The following is a 22,632-nucleotide window of genomic DNA, read 5'->3' as shown; positions in this document are numbered from 1 at the left end:
GCACCTCTGCAAAGATCAGAACATGACCATCTGAGATAAGGTGCTACTATAGGTGCCCACTAATGGCACAGTCTTGATTGTCCAATCGTGCCACTTTTATGTAATATCATTGCATACTATTAACAACCTCAATACCTACATACAAAAATCCTCTTAAGAAACAATCCAATATTTACAGTTCTACAATGTATTTGCTTAAAGAGAACCCGAGGTGTGTTTAAAGAATGTTATCTGCATACAGAGGCTGGATCTGCCTATACAGCCCAGCCTCTGTTGCTATCCCAAACCCCACTAAGGTCCCCCTGCACTCTGCAATCCCTCATAAATCACAGCCATGCTGTGAGGCTGTGTTTACATCTATAGTGTCAGTCTCAGCTGCTCCCACGCCTCCTGCATAGCTCCGGTCCGTGCCCCCGTCCCTTCCCTCCAATCAGCAGGGAGGGAAGGGATGCAGGCGGGGACTGGAGTTCTGCAGGAGGCGGGGAGAGCAGCAGACTGACACTATAGAGATAAACACCGCCAGCTCTGACAAGCTGTTTGTCAGCAGCGTAGCTGTGATTTATGAGGGATTGCAGAGTGCAGGGGGACCTTAGGGGGGTTTGGGATAGCAACAGAGGCTGGGCTGTATAGGCAGATCCAGCCTCTGTATGCAGATAATATTCTTCAAACCCACCTCGGGTTCTCTTTAAGTTTAACTACATTGGTCAACTTTTAGTCTATTCAAACAAATTTAGGGTGTTTTTTTTTCAGGACAAATAGATAAAAATAATCAAAAATAATAAAATGTTCTACATTTTTAAGCAAAAATGTGTGAATACCTTTAAATGCCCTAGAAACACATTCAAAACAGATTTTCTATGTTTTCTATTCAAACATATAAAAAAATTGAATGTTCTTTTTTTGGGGGTACCAGTACACTGCAGCCGCAATAAATAGATGTACAATGCTTTTTGTCTGTGCAGTAAATGCCTTTGACATACTATAATAGTTAAAATGACACCATTCAATAAACTAGACCCCCCCCCCCCCCTTCTAAAATATCCAGTCATATCTGTACTGAATATTTAGTTGCTGTTTTTTTTCTTTTTTTTTTTATAAAATGTGATGTAATGAATGAAAAAAATGTGTTGTTTTTTTTTTAAGATGTGCACATTTTTATCCTTGCACAAAAAGGTAATCATTTTAAAATAGTATTAGAACTATTAATTCTTAATTGGAAAAATCAGTACTACATGATTAAAAACACCTAAAAGCAATGGAGTAGGGGCAAATTCACTAAGAACTGTCAGCCAGTATATTATATATTCAACTAGTGTACATAATGGAGCTACATGATGCAAATTAGTTCCAATAACGTACAAGCACAAAAGTGCACATGCAGATCGTTCGAACACTGTAATCAAGGACATGTATGTATGTATGTATGTATGTATGTATGTATGTATGTAAGTAAGTGTATATATATATATATATATATATATATATATATATATATATATATATATATATATATATAGATATATATATATATATATATACATATATATATATACATATATATATATATATATATATATATACATATATATACACATATATACAGTGGAGGAAATAATTATTTGACCCCTCACTGATTTTGTAAGTTTGTCCAATGACAAAGAAATGAAAAGTCTCAGAACAGTATCATTTCAATGGTAGGTTTATTTTAACAGTGGCAAATAGCACATCAAAAGGAAAATCGAAAAAATAACCTTAAATAAAAGATAGCAACTGATTTGCATTTCATTGAGTGAAATAAGTTTTTGAACCCTCTAACAATAAAAGACTTAATACTTAGTGGAAAAACCCTTGTTTGCAAGCACAGAGGTCAAATGTTTCTTGTAATTGATGACCAAGTTTGCAAACATTTTAGGAGGAATGTTGGTCCACTCCTCTCTGCAGATCATCTCTAAATCCCTAAGGTTTCGAGGCTGTCTCTGTGCAACTCTGAGCTTGAGCTCCCTCTATATGTTTCCTATTGGATTAAGGTCCGGAGACTGACTAGGCCACTCCATGACCTTAATGTGCTTCTTCTTGAGCCACTCCTTTGTTGCCTTTGCTGTATGTTTTGGGTCATTCTAAAAACTAAATAAGGAGCGCAAGATATAGGTTAAAAGTTTCCTATTTTATTATCAGTAAAAAAGTATATATATATACCAATATATTCGCCGTTACATATGCTCCCACAGGTCTGCAAGCAAATAAACAGATGCGTTACACACATATATAACATTCCACCATGCATTCATTGGGACTCATACACATCTATTACACACTCTCTGGTGACCCTTTTGGGGGAAAAAAAACAAAAAAACAAAACAAAACTAAAGATGGGGGCTTCGCCACATGTGGGAGGTGTGTGGGGTGTAGAAGTACAAGGGGTTACAAGAGGATCACTGGAGTGGAGGGGGCATATGAAAGTTATGTGATAAGTGATTTAATCACCTGTGACACTAGGGGGGTTATCTACTGTTTAGTATGTCCATGCGGGAAAAAATTCATAGGGAGAACTAAAAGGGAATTGTTTAAAAGAATTGGGGAACATGTCAATAACATCAAGAAGGGATGGGAAGAGCACCCCTTATCGAAACACTTTAAGATTTTACATAATTGTGAAGTAAAAGACATTGTCTTCTTTGGACTAGAAATAGTCCATAGGGATTTAAGGGGAGGCGACTATATCGCCAAAATGTCAAGGCGGGAAAGTAACTGGATGTTTAATTTGGATACATTGGCCAATAAAGGCCTAAATGAAGAAATGGAATTGTTTGGTTTTTTTTTAAATAGAATGGCAATGATGTTATGTCTGTGGTGGAGAAAATGGTAGAAACTGGTGACCTGGAGAGGGATTGGTGACCCTGGGGATGCATAAAGGTGTTGGTATCTGACATTCATGTGAAAAGGTATCAGTAGTAACTTTGGTAGGGAAACTATAATCAATCGAGGACTACCACTTTAAATGAGAGGGAAGGGGAGGATTTGTCAACTATAAAGGAAGCGGAGGTACCGGCAAGCATTATTCCAAACATCTTGAGAAAGACATCCGTAGATGTCGAAACATGTCGATGACTGATTGAGTGGGGCGCCCCTTTAGTCAACTGGAATCTTGCTGTTTGAAATCTACTTGCAACTATCTGTGACTTAGTGTGGTGTGCGGAAGATAACATTGTACTAAGAAGAACGCAGCCAGCTGGAGCGCAGAAGCACAGGAAGTAGAAGGAGCCGGAACGCACGGAAGTGACGTCAGACTCCGAATCAGCTGACACGTGGAGGTTCGTAGCACAGCCGCAAGTGTTGCGGGCGGCATATGCGAACGAGGAGACGCTACGATACTCCATCAGATCCCTGTGCAGACATCCTTTGGATCCTGTGGAGAGAAACCACTGGGGGATAAGTGAGTAACTGTAGGGTGGATCGTACCGCTTTTGAGGTCTATATTGCAGGAAATCCTTTGACCTCAGAGGTTTGTTGTGGCCATTGACTTGCACGGAGGAACTCTATTGTAATACAGTGTGAGATCACCACGGGAGGGACATCAGCTAATAAGTCCTTGTGCACGGGGAGATCTTTTTGAGGACCCTTATAGGAACTGGTTGTATTGTGGTTCTTGTTTTGGAAGTGCAACTACAAATCTATGCATTTATCCTTTTTTAAGGTTTTTTAAGGAGATTTTTTATACTTATATATGCAACCTTTTTTTTTTCCCCCCAAAAGGGTCACCAGAGAGTGTGTAATAGATGTGTATGAGTCCCAATGAATGCATGGTGGAATGTTATATATGTGTGTAACGCATCTGTTTATTTGCTTGCAGACCTGTGGGAGCATATGTAACGGCGAATATATTGGTATATATATATACTTTTTTACTGATAATAAAATAGGAAACTTTTAACCTATATCTTGCGCTCCTTATTTAGTTTTTAGATTGATTCATATTGTTTAGTGGGGGAAGGAGGTACCCCCACAATATAAGGCAGCAGCAGGAAATAATCTGTATCCCTCTATCCCGCTACTTGGGTATTTTTTCACATATAGCGCCCCTTAATCTGTTTTTTTTTTTTTTTTATGTTTTGGGTCATTGTCGTGCTGGAACACCCATCCACGACCCATTTTCAGTTTCCTGGCAGAGGGTAGGAGGTTGTCGTTCAGGATTTCACGATACATGGCTCCGTCCATTTTCCTGTTAATGCGATTAAGTTGTCCTGTGCCCAAAAACACCCCCAAAGCAAAATGTTTCCACCCCCATGCTTGACGGTGGGGACGGTGTTTTGGGGGTCATAGGCAGCATTTTTCTTCCTCCAAACACAGCGAGTTGAGTTAATGCCAAAGAGCTCTATTTTGGTCTCATCAGACCACAGCACCTTCTCCCAGTCACTCACAGAATCATTCAAGTGTTCATTGGCAAACTTCAGACGGGCCTGCATGTCACGATTCTGCGAACGCCATTGCGGCAAGCGCATGTAATTGCGCACAAAATCGGTTCTGGAGTACCCCTTTAAATGCCTTAGCCTGCTTTTAGAAAAATGAGTGTTCTTCCAGCTCACCAGCCCTGCAATGGGGGATGTGAGTGCTTATTTACACTTCCTGACGATCCCCAATAAAACCCAAGAAACCAGAGCATTCACATAGCTCACAGATCTACTACAAGGAATTGCTGATAAGAAGCAGGATACAGGAACGCATCGTAAAATCATTAGGTGACATTCCTGCCTGTCCTGAGAACACCCAGAGACATGTCCCTGGCTTAATGAGCTTTTGATATCTCATTTCATAGTAGTCCATAATTCGATGGATATTGCGGAACCGTTTGGGCCCAGCGGTCCACAACTCACAGTACGCCATGCGACTAGCGCAGCACACCTTCTGAGACGTTAAACGACCACCTAGTCATCTCACAGCCTGAGATATCTATTACATAGGCAGGGAAGGTGGCACTCCAAGCGAGTTTGATATCGATCGGTTCAGCGCATGCTGACGGAATGTAAAATGTTGGGTTTTATATGATATGTCGGATATCCGCTGAGTTATGGCATACTTGGAGAAACTGCCAATTCTGTCCCTCAGACAATAGGGGCGGACTTCAGCAGCCTGAGGTCAGATTGTTATGGGTGGAAACCTTTCTTGTTACCAGCCACACCCTCTGGCAGAGAAAGAGCTAAAACTGACTGACACTCAGCCTGGAGAGAGAGTCTTTTGTCCAGCCTTCCGATACCATCAAAGGAATTGGCATTATTACAATACTTATCGATTCCACAGAACTTTCCATAACTGGATTTTACATATTTCTGTTGGACTTCATATCACAAAGGACACGGTAACTTGACAAACTGCTCAGACTGTAATCAGCTATTATTTTCATATTGAACTCTTATTATTTCTGTATCAAATTGTTTCTATTGCTATATTTTGTTTTGCATTATTTCTTTAAATAAACGATTTAAAAATCGTTCGTCTAAGTGCTGTTCTGAAACAAATCTCCGCCAAAAGAATTCACATCTTCAGAGAGACATGTTACCATAACTGTTTTGACATTAAATATTGTTAGTTTGCTATCTCTAGAAAGGTTGTCTAATTAACCCTTTTTTCAACAGGATTTAGCTAGAGTTAGAATTAGCGCATTCGCACGCTTTTATTGCGGATTGGTGGCAGCGACCTGGCCTCTATATGAGAGCACAGAGTGTATCGATTGTATATACAATCGAAATTGGACTGTGTGTGGACTCACCAACCAATCCAAAAGGTTACTTTGCCTGCAGTTCTGACTGCCTTCAGGATTCCCTTTGGGTCTGAGGCTTTATTGTAAACTGCCGCAAAGGGAACAGGAATTGGTGGGTGACTGCGCATACGTCACATTGCCGGCAGCGGTGCGACCAATCTTTGGCGTCACTCTGTTCACCATATTACAAACCATCGGATGTGTCTATTCCCCGAATGGTAACGGTGTCAGATTAGACAAGATTGGCGCGCGTTGTCGCAGTATTACCTGACGACCCAGCAACCGCTATTTTAACGTCAACTTACTCACAGTCTTACAAGCCATCAGAGGCGATTATTCCCCGATGGTACTGGAGTAAGTTAGACGAGATTGCGGGGCTGTTCGTCACATTGGTAGGCAGCGGTGGGGCGGAGCCCAAATTGCTGTTAGTTTTTGCAGTTGTTTGGAGATCATTTTCAGAACAATAGAACATTGTTATTTAAGTAACTGTTCTACAGAGCTTAAGCTCTGAGCACATAGACGGTGCATCTTGATATAGCATAGAACCAGATTGTTACAGTTTTTATTTGGCTATGTCTGAGCAAGTCAATTACCAAAACATGTCATTGCCCGACCTACAAAACCTTTGTCAGGCTCGGGGCATCGATTTTCGGGGAAAACCCCAAGCTACACTGAGGACCATCCTCATGGAAGCCGATGGCCAGGTGATGGATGCCTTGCCACAATCCAGTCCAGAGAGACAGGATTCTCCTGAGCCGGAAGGTGCTGATGTAGACGCAGCTCAGGAAACTGAAAGTACCCACAGGGACTTTGATGCACACAGAGAGGCTGTGGATGACACTCACAGAGAGACCGACAGCCCTGGTCCATCCTTCCCTGTCCCTGATCCGGTGGAACAGCAGCTGCTGCAGCACCTGAGAGACACTGGCGACCAGGCATACCTGCAGTTCCTTCTCCAGTCCCGGAGAGAGGAGCGGAGAGAGGAGCGACAGTTCCAGCTCCAGAGAGAGGAGTTGCAGCATCAGCGTGCCCTTGAACTGGCCCGGATGAGACAGGCAGAGCAGTCTTCCACCCCTAGCCATCTTCTTGCAGGGGGTACACCGATGCCTGTGCCTGTGACCCCCAAAGCAAAATTTCCTGTCATGGAAAAGGGGGTGGACATTGATCTCTATCTGCGGTCGTTTGAGAAAGCGTGACGACAGTTTCGCATCCCAGAGGCACAGTGGGCCATCCATCTGACACCCCAGCTGACTGGTAAAGCGCTGGATGCCTATGCCGAGATGCCCACCGATCAAGACGGTGATTATAAAGCTATCAAGGAGGCTATAATCGCTAAGTTCCAGTTAACTCCTGAAGTTTACCGGAAAAAGTTCCGTGCCCTGCAGAAGGCACCCACAGACTCTCACACAGATGTGGTTAGCCGCCTGGGCACCACCTTCCATCAATGGGTTCGAGTCCTTAAAGAAAAGACTTTTGAAGCTATTGCGGATCTGATGATCTATGATCAGTTCCTCGCTATATGTGCTGCAGATGTGAGGCAGTTTGTGCTGGAGCGGAAGCCTCCGTCTGCCAAAGAAGCTGCTGAGCTGGCAGACCTGTTTGTTGCCACCCGGGTGCCGGATCTTCGCAAACCCGCGGCCCCGGAGACCCGCAGACCGGCGGTACACGATAGCCGCAAGTCCCTGGTACCTGATGGCCGTAAATCCCCAGTACCTGACCGGGACAGAGCTATGTCCCAGAACTGGCGAGAAGGCCGGCCTGCTGGCCCTGCAAACCGGGAGTCAAGGAAGCCCTGGTGTGAGCTGTGTCACAGGCCCGGACACACCAAGCAAAACTGCTATTCGAGGAAGTCAGCTCAGCCATCTAGCCCACAGGGGGCTAGCAACTCCACACCACCATCTGGCCCAGCCAGGGTCAGCAACACCGCAACTCCATCCAATGTGCTGCTCGTCGGTGGTCCCCAAATGCAACAGGGATCCAGCAATCACCAGCCTGTTGTTGTGAACGGGCAGACCGTCGTCGGATTCCGTGATACCGGAGCAGATATTACCCTAGTTCGCTCAAGTCTTGTTAAGGAGGAGGATATCCTCCCAGGAAAGTACCTCACCCTGACAGGAGTCGGAGGTACTCGCACCCATGTTGCCCAGGCCCGAGTTTCGATCGACTGGGGAGTAGGATGCCAAGAGCGGGTTGTTGGGGTCTTGGATGATATTCCTGTTGAAACCGTGCTTGGCACGGATCTGGGCACCCTTGTGTGCCGTTACGAGTACCCTGCTGACATGCAGGAGGCCCAAGCCAGACTCCCTGAACAAAACCAGGTACTGTGCAAACCTTTGGGGAAACAGGGGGACGGGGACACTTTAACTGTTTTTTCTACCGTGCCTAACGCAGCTAGGCGGGAGGTATCAGATGTAAACTTACAACCCACTGATTGTCATTTACATGTTTCTACACCTGTCATTACTGATGAAAATGCATGTGTCCATGATAACTGTGATGTGAGTTGTATTGTACCTGTTCTAGCCATTACCCGGAATATGGCTAAGAGCCTGAGCTCAGAGCCACCAGAGGAGGTCTCGGCCTACTCTGATCACTCTGACCGACAGGCCTGTGATAATGTTGAAAGTGATATATTGTGTGATGACAATGCATGTGTAAATGTGCTGGCCAACACTCCCAGTGTTTCCAGTGACCTGAGCTCCGAGCAGGCCCCTGCACCTAACTCTGACCCCAGGGAAAGTACTTCTCCTCAGCTGACCTCTTATGCCACTGGTCAGCTAACTGAGACTTACAGTCCGGCATTCTTGCAGGCCTTGCAGAATGACCCCAGCCTGGAAGAGCTTAGGGCCCAGGCCGCTAAGCCACCAGCTGAGGGGGCTCAATTCAGAGTGTATTGGGACAATGGCAGGCTGTACAGCGAAGCTGTACAGAGTGACCCAGGCGAGAACACAAGATGGTTAGTGGAACCCAGTGAGTTCAGAGGGCATGTGCTCAAGACAGCACATGACATCCCACTGGCGGGACACTTGGGCATACACAAAACCCGAGCACGTGTTCAGAAACACTTTTACTGGTCTAAGATACGAGTAGATGTGACTAATTACTGCCGATCTTGTACCACATGCCAGAGGGTAAAAACGGCCGGGAGTACCCGGAAAGCTCCCTTGTGCCCACTGCCAATCATTGACGAGCCCTTCCGGAGGGTGGCAGTGGACATAATAGGCCCTCTGCCCGTTGCAAGCAGGTCTGGCAAGCGGTACATATTAACGTGTGTGGATTATGCCACTCGTTATCCAGAGGCAGTGGCACTGTCTTCCCTTAGATCTGAGACAGTAGCAGATGCCTTAATTGGAATCTTCACGCGTGTGGGCTTCCCAGCAGAGATGATCTCTGACCAAGGCTCCTGCTTTCTGTCTAAGCTAATGGAAGCCCTCTGTGAGAAAATACAAATGACACATATGGTCTCCAGTCCCTACCACCCACAGACCAACGGTTTGTGTGAACGATTCAATGGCACGTTAAAGCAAATGCTGACAACGTTCGCTAAATCACAAGGTAAGGACTGGGAGCGATACTTGCCTCATTTGCTATTTGCCTACAGAGAAGTGCCGCAGGAGTCCACAGGGTTCTCGCCCTTTGAACTCCTGTATGGAAGAGATGTCCGCGGGCCATTAAAATTGATTTGTGAGGCCTGGGAGGGCAAAAGTGACCCCTCAGAAGTCTCAGTAGTGGATTATGTCCTTAAATTCAGGGACAAAATGGAGTCACTCGCTGCCATGATGACTGAAAACATGACCAAGGCCCAGCAGAAGGCCCTGTACGACCGTACTGCCTGGGACCGATCATTTGTAGAAGGCGACATGGTGTACGCGCTGCTTCCGGTGCGGCAAAACAAATTGCAGGCCGCATATGAAGGACCGTACACCATCCTGAAAAAAGTAACCCCAGTCACTTACCTGGTGAGTTTGGGAGGTAAGCGACAGAAACTGTTCCATGTGAACATGCTAAAAGCCCATGAGGACCGAACCCAATATGTGCTAGCGGTGTGCAGTCAGTTAGAACAGGGAGAGGCCGATCCACTGCCAGACTTGCTAGTGGGCATACGAGAAGTGGCCGACGACTTGCATGTCAACCCCCATCTTTCGCACTCCCAGCAAGCCCAGCTGGGAAAAGTGCTAAAAACCTATAGGCACACATTCTCGGGAACCCCTGGGCAAGCCTCTTTAGCAGTCCACAGGGTAGATACGGGGACCCACGCGCTCATAAGGCAATTCCCCTATCGGACCTCTCCGGAGGTGCAGGCACAGATGAAGCAAGAGATTGAGGAGATGCTGCAGTTAGGAGTCATACAGAAATCCTCGAGTCCATGGGCTGCCCCGGTCGTCCTTGTTCCCAAGAAGGACAAGACCACGCGGTTCTGTGTTGATTACAGGAGACTGAATGACATCACCACAACCGATGCGTATCCCATGCCTCGAATTGATGAACTGTTAGATCAGCTGGCCTCTGCCAGCTACCTAACAATCATGGATTTGAGCCGTGGATACTGGCAGATTCCCCTCACGCCTGACGCACGAGAGAAATCGGCGTTCATCACACCCTTTGGCCTCTATGAATTTACTGTGATGCATTTTGGTATGAAGAATGCTCCAGCCACCTTTCAGCGGGCTATGAATGACCTGCTGGAAGGGATGCACGGTTTTGCGGTTGCATATCTGGATGATATCGCCGTATTCAGCCCAACCTGGGAGGACCACCTTGACCACCTAGCGCAAGTATTAGAGAAACTGTCCACTGCCAATCTGACTGTAAAACCCAGCAAATGTCAAATTGGCATGACCGAGGTACAGTACCTTGGACACCGAGTAGGAAGTCAGCAACTGAGGCCTGAGACAGGAAAGATCGACGCCATCCTGTCATGGCCGAGACCTGTCACCAAGAAACAGGTGCAGGCGTTCCTGGGGACGGCAGGATACTATAGGAAGTTTGTTCCCAACTATAGTACCCTGGCCAAACCCCTGACTGACGCTACGGGTAAAAAGCAACCCCAAACTGTCCAGTGGACACCCCACTGCGAAGAGGCCTTTCGGGCCTTGAAGGAGGCGCTGGCTAGCGCTCCCATCCTTCAAGCCCCAGACTTTAGCCGTCGGTTTATAGTGCAGACCGATGCCTCTGACTTTGGTCTAGGGGCCGTTCTCAGCCAGGTGGATGCGACCGGAAACGAACACCCTGTCGTCTACCTGAGCCGAAAGTTACTCCCCAGGGAAGTAGCGTACGCTACAACTGAGAAAGAGTGCCTGGCGATTGTGTGGGCCCTCCAGAAGTTACAATCGTACCTTTATGATCGGTCCTTTACGGTCATCACTGACCACAACCCCCTTAACTGGCTGAATCGCACTGCGGGTAGCAACGGGAAACTCCTACATTGGAGCCTGGCGCTACAGCAGTACGATTTCACCATCCAGCATAAGGCGGGGAGTCGCCACCAAAACGCAGATGGCCTTTCTCGCTGTGGTGAACCCTACAACACCAAAGGAGTAAGTTGCTCAGTACAAGGCATTGTGGGAATGCCTAGCCCCACCGCAACGAGTTCGGGGGGAGGTGTCACGATTCCGCGAACGCCATTGCGGCAAGCGCATGTAATTGCGCACAAAATCGGTTCTGGAGTACCCCTTTAAATGCCTTAGCCTGCTTTTAGAAAAATGAGTGTTCTTCCAGCTCACCAGCCCTGCAATGGGGGATGTGAGTGCTTATTTACACTTCCTGACGATCCCCAATACAACCCAAGAAACCAGAGCATTCACATAGCTCACAGATTTACTACAAGGAATTGCTGATAAGAAGCAGGATACAGGAACGCATCGTAAAATCATTAGGTGACATTCCTGCCTGTCCTGAGAACACCCAGAGACATGTCCCTGGCTTAATGAGCTTTTGATATCTCATTTCATAGTAGTCCATAATTCGATGGATATTGCGGAACCGTTTGGGCCCAGCGGTCCACAACTCACAGTACGCCATGCGACTAGCGCAGCACACCTTCTGAGACGTTAACCGACCACCTAGTCATCTCACAGCCTGAGATATCTATTACATAGGCAGGGAAGGTGGCACTCCAAGCGAGTTTGATATCGATCGGTTCAGCGCATGCTGACGGAATGTAAAATGTTGGGTTTTATATGATATGTCGGATATCCGCTGAGTTATGGCATACTTGGAAAAACTGCCAATTCTGTCCCTCAGACAATAGGGGCGGACTTCAGCAGCCTGAGGTCAGATTGTTAGGGGTGGAAACCTTTCTTGTTACCAGCCACACCCTCTGGCAGAGAAAGAGCTAAAACTGACTGACACTCAGCCTGGAGAGAGAGTCTTTTGTCCAGCCTTCCGATACCATCAAAGGAATTGGCATTATTACAAGACTTATCGATTCCATAGAACTTTCCATAACTGGATTTTACATATTTCTGTTGGACTTCATATCACAAAGGACACGGTAACTTGACAAACTGCTCAGACTGTAATCAGCTATTATTTTCATATTGAACTCTTATTATTTCTGTATCAAATTGTTTCTATTGCTATATTTTGTTTTGCATTATTTCTTTAAATAAACGATTTAAAAATCGTTCGTCTAAGTGCTGTTCTGAAACAAATCTCCGCCAAAAGAATTCACATCTTCAGAGAGACATGTTACCATAACTGTTTTGACATTAAATATTGTTAGTTTGCTATCTCTAGAAAGGTTGTCTAATTAACCCTTTTTTCAACAGGATTTAGCTAGAGTTAGAATTAGCGCATTCGCACGCTTTTATTGCGGATTGGTGGCAGCGACCTGGCCTCTATATGAGAGCACAGAGTGTATCGATTGTATATACAATCGAAATTGGACTGTGTGTGGACTCACCAACCAATCCAAAAGGTTACTTTGCCTGCAGTTCTGACTGCCTTCAGGATTCCCTCTGGGTCTGAGGCTTTATTGTAAACTGCCGCAAAGGGAACAGGAATTGGTGGGTGACTGCGCATACGTCACATTGCCGGCAGCGGTGCGACCAATCTTTGGCGTCACTCTGTTCACCATATTACAAACCATCGGATGTGTCTATTCCCCGAATGGTAACGGTGTCAGATTAGACAAGATTGGCGCGCGTTGTCGCAGTATTACCTGACGACCCAGCAACCGCTATTTTAACGTCAACTTACTCACAGTCTTACAAGCCATCAGAGGCGATTAATCCCTGATGGTACTGGAGTAAGTTAGACGAGATTGCGGGGCTGTTCGTCACACTGCACATGTGCCTTCTTGAGCAGGGGGACCTTGCGAGCCCTGCAGGATTTTAATCCATTGCGGTGTAATGTGTTTCCAATGGTTTTCTTGGTGACTGTGGTCCCTGCTAATTTGAGGTCATTCACTAACTCCTCCCGTGTAGTTCTAGGATGCTTTTTCACCTTTCTCAGAACCATTGACACCCCACGAGGTGAGATCTTGCGTGGAGCCCCAGAGCGAGGTCGATTGATGGTCATTTTGTGCTCCTTCCATTTTCGAACAATCGCACCAACAGTTGTCACCTTCTCTCCCAGCTTCTTGCTAATGGTTTTGTAGCCCATTCCAGCCTTGTGCAGGTCTACAATTTTGTCTCTGACATCCTTGGACAGCTCTTTGGTCTTTCCCATGTTGGAGAGTTTGGAGTCTGCTTGATTGATTGATTCTGTGGACAGGTGTCTTTAATACAGGTGACTGGTTAAGACAGGTGTCCTTAATGAGGGTGACTGAGTAGAAGTGTCTAACTACTCTGTGGGAGCGAGAACGCTTAATGGTTGGTAGGGGTTCAAACACTTATTTCACTCAATGAAATGCAAATCAGTTGCTATCTTTTATTTAAGGTTATTTTTTCGATCTTCCTTTTGATGTGCTATCTGCCACTGCTAAAATAAACCTACCACTGTTCTGAGACTTTTCATTTCTTTGTCATTGGACAAACTTACAAAATCAGTGAGGGGTCAAATAATTATTTCCTCCACTGTATATATATATATATATATATATATATATATATATATATATATATATATATATATATATATATATATATATATATATATATATATATATATATATATATATATATATATATATATATATATATATATATATATATATATATATATATATATATATATATATATATATATATATATATATATATATATATACACACACACATACATATATATATACACACACACACACACACACACATATATATTTTCATATATATATATATATATATATATATATATATATATATATATATATATATATACATACACTAAAATAAATTCATTAAATTATTGAGCTGACAATTAGTGCAAGAACGCCTTTTTGTAAATGAAAGAAAACATCAAGTAAGCACAAAGATATACACGTTATTGAGGTAGTTAATATAGTAAGATATAGTATATTAAGACAGCGAGTCCACTTAAGGATTAGGGTCCTCCAACGGCGTTCGCCTAACTGCCCCATGCATTTCCCACTTCCATGTGCGCCTGCAGGATTTAGCCCATCAGACGTGCTCCCTCAAAACCCACCTCTTTAAGATGGCCTACCCACCCCCTACCTCACAGTAACTTTCTACTGAATATTTATTCCACAGCCCTACCTAGTGTGTCCATCTCCCCTCCCCTTAGACTGTAAGACTTTAGCAGGATCCTCCCTTCCCTAGTGTATTGTACATGATTGTGTGCTCCTTTCCTATGACTGCCTCATACTTGTATTAATGGGCCAACCTAACCAAACCATAATCACATGATCAAGTATTTTGTACCGGTTTGCCTTGTATAGCTTTGTCCTATGTTGTATAACCTTGTTACTTCTGTCATCCTTTGTATCACTGTATGTATTTATTGTCCAGCGCTGTGTAATATGTTGGCACGTTATAAATACTATAAATAAATATTGCGGTATCAGAGTATGTCAACTAATATAAATTACAATAAGCCCACAAGATAAAGTGCAAAATAAGCGATAAGGTGCTTACTGTGAGGAAGTGCACGAAGAACTGACGGACTGCACCCCTGCCTGATGACTATCACGGGTGTAATCCCCACGTCTTCTGAGAAATTGTTACAATGATCCACATATATTGCATCATATTTTCATCCAGCCCTATCGATTATGTATTTTCATATTTTATGAATATGAATTAGATTTATAATGTAATTGCTGCTGTGCTTTTTGTGGATCATTATGTATACTAGTTGATTTTATAATAGACTTACTGTCAATTGTTACTAACTCTGCCCCTACCCCCATTGCTTTTAGAGTTTATTTAATCATTTAGTACTGATTTTCCAATAAAGAGTTACTGTAGACTAAACCTAGTCCGTCCATGATCCAGGAGCGTCTTGTACATGTTCTCCCCAAATGGTGTCCTTCTGTGTCCCCATGTCTCACCACCGTGTCCCCCATGTCTACCGTAAGTGTCCTCCTGTGTCCCCATGTCTCCCCCATGTGTCATCACGTCTCCGCCATGTGTCCTCCTGTATCCCACATGCCTTCCCCATGTGTCCTTTGTGCCCCCCATGCCTGCCCCATGTGTCCCCCATGCCTGCCTCATGTGTCCCCCCATACATGCCCATTGTGTCTGCCTGTGTCCTCTATGCCTGTTCCATGGGTCTGCCTGTGTCCCCCATGCCTGTTCCATGTGTCTACCTGTGTCCCCCATACATGCCCGGTGTGTCTGCCTGTGTCCCCCATGCCTGGTCCATGTGTCTGCCTGTGTCCCCCATGCCTGTTCCATGTGTCTGCCTGTGTCACCCATGCCTGCTCCATGTGGCAACAAAGGAAATAGAAAAACTGGCACCAGTATGCGGCAGCCACCACTGAGCTTACCTGCAGCGTGCTCTGGTAAACATCAACATTCTGTAGTAAGAATTTGCCTGCAAATCCTTCCCCACTGCTGCACCATTGTGTATACCCGGTCACAATAAAGTGCTTTTATGCAGCAGTGCCCGTCTCTCCTCTCCTTACTACAGAATGCCTGCTCCATGTGTTTGCCTGTGTCCCCCGCAAGTGTATAGTGTGCCCGCTCCTGCCGTGTGCATTATCTCCCTCCCTCTTGTGGTTCCTGCCCACCCCCCGGGTGTTTATCTACAGTAGGCTTACCTCTCAACCATGCCTGCAAGGATTGGAGACCTCCTTCACAGCCGCACAGCTTGCTCTAGTGATCGGTATGTGATGATAACGCAACCATCACATACCAATCACTGGGGGAGCCGCACGGCTCTAAAAGAGGTCTCCAATTTTCACGGGTATATCGGAAAGGTAAGCCCACTGCCGATAAAAACCCAGGGGAACCACAAGGGGGAGGGAGATAAGGCATTCGGCGGGAGCGGGTAGAGTATACAATCGCGGGGGACACAGGCAGACAGAGTAGGCATGGAGGAGGGAGAGGGGGATTCAGGCACATTGAACACACACAGGTAGGGAATCCCCGATGTGGTGGCGGGTCAGCGGTTCTTATCGGAGAGCATTCGTAAGTCAGGGATTCCCTGCCTTTGCCATATAAGACTCAGGGACTTTTTCTCCCTATTTTGGTAGTTCTTACTATTTTTCTGAGTTGGTGCTTTAAAAGAATTAAATTTTTTGCAAGTTTAGAGTTCTATGCTATATATCGTCAGCACATCACAGATTTTCACTCATAGGATAGTATAGTACTTCTCCATTTGTTCTTTTGAATGCATAGTGTACGTTTTTGTGAGTGTGTGTGTAATAAGTAGCAGGTGATAGCTAGTGGCAGTTAGAAGAGGGTGACAACTAGTGAGGAGTAAAAGGGTGATGGCTAGTGGCAGGTGGTGGAGGGTGGCTAGTGACAAGTAATAGGTGACAGCTAGTTGCAGGTAGTGGGGGTTGATAGCTAATGGCAAATAGCAGCTGATAACAGCTAATAGCAGACAGGTATGGATGTTCGCTAGTGGCAGGTAAGCAACGGGTGATGACTACTGGCAAAGACCAGGTGACAGCTAGTGGCAATGAGAGACAGCTAGTGGGATGTAGTGGCAAATGATGGTTAGTAACAAGTAGCAGGTGAAGGCTAGTGTCAGGTAGTGGAGGGTGATGGCTAGTAGCAGGTAGTGAAAGTGAAAACTAGTGGCAGGTAGCAGTGGATGAAGGCTAGTGGCAGTCTCCATATATTACTACCTCACCTCATTCTGAGTACTTGTGTTTTGTCTTTGGCATTGGGCAAGGCTGCTTTGCAAGGGAAGTGGGAGAGTATGACGTTCACCACTTTGCAGGATATTCATCATTGCAGAATATTCATCATTGCCAAGAACTATATGGGATTTTGTTCTGGGCCTGCAGTCCTTCACTCCCAGTCTTCCTTGGAAATACCAGCTGGTATGAGAACTAAGGGTATAAAATTACACATGGAGTGGGAGAAATGCAGTTTTTTTTTACTTTGTTAAAAAAAAAAAATAGCTAAAACATTTTTTTAAAAATGATGCTTATAATAATAATAATAAATATAATAAAATAAAGTGTATTAGGCTTTAGTCAAGTCATAGGTAATAAATTACTAAATATAGCTTGCCTAACACAATTAGTATTTAGTATTAGTGATGTAGAGAACATCAAATTTTCAGTTCGTGAACTCGAACGCAAATTTAACGCAAGTGTTCACAAATTGGCTGTTTGTGGCAGGCTCCATAGACTTAAATGGCAGCCAAACGGCCGCCAACTTTAGCAGTTAATAGCAAAGTCTCCTTACATGCTAGAAACACCAAATTTGCAGGGTATGTGGAGTAGGACAGTGTGTACAAGAAGAAAAGCCCCTTTACATGCTAGAAACATGCCTAACACAATTAGTATTTAGTATTAGTTAGTGATGTCGCGAACGGTTCGCCTACGAACGGTTCCAGGCAAACTTTGGGGGTTCGCGTTCGCCTGCAGCAGGCGAACTTTTGCGAAAGTTCGATTTGCCCCATAATGCACTATGAGGGTCAACTTTGACCCTCTGCATCACAGTCAGCAGGCACATTGTAGCCATTCAGGCTACACTAAGCCCTGGAGCCCCACCCCACCCCCTTATATAAGGCAGGCTGCGGCAGCCATTAGCCTCACTTGTGTGCCTGCTAGAGACAGACTAGGGACAGCTGCTGCAGACTTGTTCTTCTAGGGACAGATTAGTTAGGTTCTTGGCTGCTTAGTTTGCTCCTGGCTGATTATTATTGCTTTTATAGCACCCCTCAACAGCTCTTTTCAGAGCTCATCCTGTACTTTTTTTTTTCTGTGTGTCAAACTGACACTTTTGTTGCATGCACAGCCTTGCTAATTGATAGTGTGTGTGCCACTGCCAGCAGCCCAGCACATTCAGTGACTACCTGTGTGTGTGACAGGGAGCTGCACATTGTACTACCCAGTACTGCATATACCCAGTACCTGTTGTGTTTACTTAACCCACCTCATCACTGCATATACCTAGCTTTGCGTTAAGTGAACCCAGCTCACTGCATCTAACTACCTGTTGTGTTGAGTGAACCCACCTCACTGCATCTAAGTACCTTTACTGTTCAGTGAACCCAGCTCACTGCACCTTACTACCTGTTGTGTTGAGTGAACCCACCTCAATGCATCTAAGTACCTTCACTGTTCAGTGAACCCAGCTCACTGCATCTAACTACCTGTTGTGTTGAGTGAACCCACCTCACTCCATCTAAGTACCTTTACTGTTCAGTGAACCCACCTCACTGCATCTAACTACCTGTTGTGTTGAGTGAACCCACCTCACTGCATCTAAGTACCTTTACTGTTCAGTGAACCCAGCTCACTGCATCTTACTACCTGTTGTGTTGAATGAACCCACCTCACTGCATCTAAGTACCTTTACTGTTCAGTGAACCCAGCTCACTGCATCTAACTACCTGTTGTGTTGAGTGAACCCATCTCACTGCATATACCTAGCATCCCCCCGAGATGGACAAAATGGACAAACCAGGTAGAGGAAGAGGTAGAGGCAGACCCAGAGGTAGGCCACCAGGCACCGGCAGGTCTGTGCGAGGTGGTGTTGCTGTGATTTCGTGCGGACCTGGCCCAAAATACAGTGCTCAGAAGAAGGCACGTGCCATCACTTCCCAAGATCAGGACGTGCTTGACTATTTAACACAGAACACCTCATCTCCCGCAGCCACCAGCGCTACAACAAGCACCACATCCGCTGCATTTGACACTTCGCAGGAGTCATTTGGTGGTGGTGGTGAAATCACTGATTCCCAGCCACTACTGCAACAACAAGAAGAAGGCGCAGGTACACCACCTCATACGTCTGAGTTAGGTGGCGATAGTATGGACGTATCGTGTGAGGAGGGGGATGATGAACCACCTGAAGTTGGTGCAGTTGAGGAGGTGTCTGAGGAAAGCGAAGCTGGGCAGGAGGATTATGATGACGATTATACGGATGCCACGTATGTTCTCGGTAGAGGAGATGACCAGGGGGACAGTTCAGAGGGGGAGTCAGAGAGGAGTAGGAGGAGACGACTCCATGATAGAAGCAGAGGGAGCTCATCCTCAGAAACAGCTGGGGGCAGTGTCCGGCGCCATGTATTGCCAGCTATGGACAGCCAGCCAACATGCCCTTCAACGTCAGCTGCTGATGCCACCGTAGCGCCATCACCCCAGGGGGGCTCAGCGGTTTGGACATTTTTTAACATGTGTGTCTCAGATCAGAGCAAAGCCATCTGTTGTCTCTGCCAGCAAAAATTGAGCCGTGGAAAGGCCAACTCTCACATAGGGACAAGTGCCTTACGAAGGCACCTGGAGAGAAGGCACAAACAGCTATGGCAAGAACACCTGAGGAAAAGCAGCACACAAAAGACAAGCCATCCTCCTTCAGGTGCATCGTCTTCATCCGCTTTCTCCCTTGCACCTTCACAGCCACCCTCTTCCCTTCAGTGGTTCCTTCTCTTCTGCCCACAGCAGTACCCAGCTGTCCGTGAAGGAAGTATTTGAACGTAAGAAGCAAATGTTTGCCAGTCACCCTCTTGCCCGGCGTCTGACAGCTGGCGTGGCGGAACTATTAGCTCGCCAGCTATTACCATACAAGCTGGTGGAGTCGGAGGCTTTCCGTAAGTTTGTGGCCATTGGTACACCGCAGTGGAAGATACCAGGCCGCAATTATTTTTCACAAAAGGCCATACCCAAACTGTACCGTGCAGTTGAGAGGCAAGTGGTGTCATCTATTGCGAAGAGCGTTGGGTCAAGGGTCCACCTGACCACGGATGCCTGGTCTACCAAACACGGGCAGGGCCACTACATTACGTACACAGCCCATTGGGTCAACCTCCTGACCGATGGCAGCAAGCAGGGAGTACGTGGCTGCGCAGCTGACCGACTTGTCACACCTCCACGGCTTGCAGGCAGGCCTCCAGCCACCTCCTCTCCGCCTGCTACCACCTCTTCGCTGTCGTCATCCTCCTCCTCGGCTGGTGCCGCAATCTTCTCTCCAGCTACACAGCCCCAGCACCCCAGGGCCTATGCTGCATGCCAGGTACGACGGTATCACGCAGTGTTAGACATGTCTTGCCTGAAAGCGGAGAGTCACACTGGAGCAGCTCTCCTGGCTGCTCTTAACAAACAGGTGGAGCAATGGCTGACCCCGCACAAGCTTGAGATCGGCAACATGGTGGGTGACAACGGCAGCAATCTAATTTCTGCGTTGAATTTGGGAAAGCTGACACACATACCCTGCATGGCACATGTGCTGAATCTGGTCGTGCAAAGATTTGTGTCCAAGTACCCAGGCTTAGAGGACATCCTGAAGCAGGCCAGGAAGTTGTGTGGGCATTTCAGGAGTTCTTACAAGGCCATGGCACGCTTTGCAGACATTCAGCGTAGAAACAACTTGCCGGTGAGACGCCCGATTTGCGATAGCCCGACTCGCTGGAATTCCACCCTGCTTATGTTCTCTCGCCTGCTAGACCAGGACAAAGCCGTCACCCAGTACCTGTATCATTATAGTACAAGGACACAATCTGGGAGGATGGGGATGTTGTGGCTCAACAACTGGACACTGATGCGAAATGCATGCAGGGTCATGGAGCCCTTTGAGGAGATGACCAAACTGGTGAGTTGCGCTGAGGGCACCATCAGCGACTTGATCCCCTGCGCCTACTTCCTGGAGCGTGCCGTGCGTAGAGTGGTGGATACAGCTGTGGAGGAGCGTGAACGAGAACAGTTACAGCAGCAGGAGTCGTGGGAGCGATTTACATCCGAACCCGATGTTTCCACAACACCTGCGGCAGCACAGAGGGGGGAGGAGGAGGAGGAAGAAGAGGAGTCATGTGGGGAAGGAGAGTCGTCAGACTCTGATGATGGTGATGAGGAAGGTGTTTCTGTGGAGGAGGAAGAGGCGGCGGAAGAAGATCAACTGCGGCAGCCGTCACAGGGGGCTTCTGCTGCTCCACGTTCCCGTGGTATTGTTCGTGGCTGGGGGGAGGAAGAGGAGTTGCGTCCCGTCACTGAGGAAGAGCAAGAGGAGATGGAGAGTACGTCTGCATCCAGCTTTGTGCAGATGTCCTCTTTCATGTTGTCCAGCCTGTTGAGGGACCCCCGTATCAAAAAACTCAAGGCAAATGACCTGTACTGGGTGGCCACGCTACTAGACCCTCGGTACAGGCACAAAGTGGCGGACCTGTTAACAACTTAACAGTAGGCGGAAAGGATGCAGCACTTGCAGAACAAGCTGTGGATGATGCTTTACAATGCGTTTAAGGGTGATGTGGCTGCACAACGCAATCAAGGTACCACTGGCAGTAACCCTCCTCCAGTCCACGCAGGCAAGGACAGGACGCTCCAGCGATCTCAGGGTGATGTTGGACATGCGGACATTCTTTAGTCCAACTCCTCGCCATAGTCCTTCCGGATCCACCCTCCACCAACGCCTGGACCAGAAGGTAGCCAACTACCTGGCCTTGAGTGTGGATGTAGACACTGCGAAAAGCGACGATGAACTCTTGGACTACTGGTTGCGCAGGCTTGACCTGTGGCCAGAGTTGTCCCAATTTGCCATACAACTTCTCTCTTGTCCTGCCGCAAGCGTCCTGTCAGAAAGGACCTTCAGTGCAGCTGGAGGCATAGTTACTGAGAAGAGAAGTCGCCTAAGTCACGACAGTGTTAAGTACCTGACCTTTATCAAAATGAATGAGGAATGGATCCCGGAGGGCTACTGCACGACCGAAGACTAAGTCAGTCCCCACACACAGCATCTCTGCCTGCAGGCCGCTTGCCTTCTCCGCCACCACCAACAGGGTCCAGGACTCTAGGCGGATTCCTGAATTTTTAAGGCCACTGCTAGCAGCGGCCTCTACACTTATTTTTCTGGTGCGTGTACATGCTTGCCTAATTTTTCTGGCTGCACTGCGGGCGGCTGCAACAAATAAACAAAAGGCATGTACATGTGCCCATCCCCCTTTGTGATCATTACCTTGCCACGGTGAAGGGGCTTGCGTATCACAATGAAGCAATGACCGCTGGCTATTTGATTGTCTCGGGTGGGGGTGGCACACAAAAGATAATAAGGTCGTTGCTTCATTGTGGTCAGACCAAATTTGATCAGCTGGACAGTCACTGTTGTACTATCATTGAGCTACCACAGCCCGGCGACCATATGAGTTTGAAAAACGCCACGCCCTGCACTCTGGCCACGGTGTGCACCAGTCCAGCACGGCCATCACTACACAAACAGCTGTTTGCGGTGCGTTACACAGTGAGTTTGGTGTGTCAGTGTGAAGCAGAACTCTAATTACACTCCCTGATTGATGTATACTCATGCAAGATGTTTGAAAGCACGTTAGGCCTGCAATTTAGCATTTAATGCAATTTCTGC

General features: G+C 46.5%; 1 protein-coding gene across 6 annotated transcripts in view; it reads right to left on the bottom strand.

The window, feature by feature from the left end:
• Positions 1 to 22,632, bottom strand: part of LOC137569165 (probable ATP-dependent RNA helicase DDX60) — a 248,003-nt gene that overhangs the window by 208,487 nt on the left and 16,884 nt on the right. Inside the window, exon 4 of one of the 6 annotated variants that reach the window (XM_068278820.1) lies at positions 16,958 to 17,159. The exons of the other annotated variants lie outside the window; for them this stretch is intronic. The gene's annotated coding sequence lies outside the window, so the exon portion shown is untranslated. The remainder of the gene's footprint in view (positions 1 to 16,957; positions 17,160 to 22,632) is intronic. 6 annotated transcript variants of the gene reach the window in all.

Source organism: Hyperolius riggenbachi, chromosome 1 (assembly GCF_040937935.1).
Source record: "Hyperolius riggenbachi isolate aHypRig1 chromosome 1, aHypRig1.pri, whole genome shotgun sequence".
In the NCBI taxonomy this organism is placed as follows: Eukaryota; Metazoa; Chordata; class Amphibia; order Anura; family Hyperoliidae; genus Hyperolius; species Hyperolius riggenbachi.
Note: the sequence above shows the minus strand (reverse complement) of the source record. Positions and strands in the feature narration are given on the sequence as shown.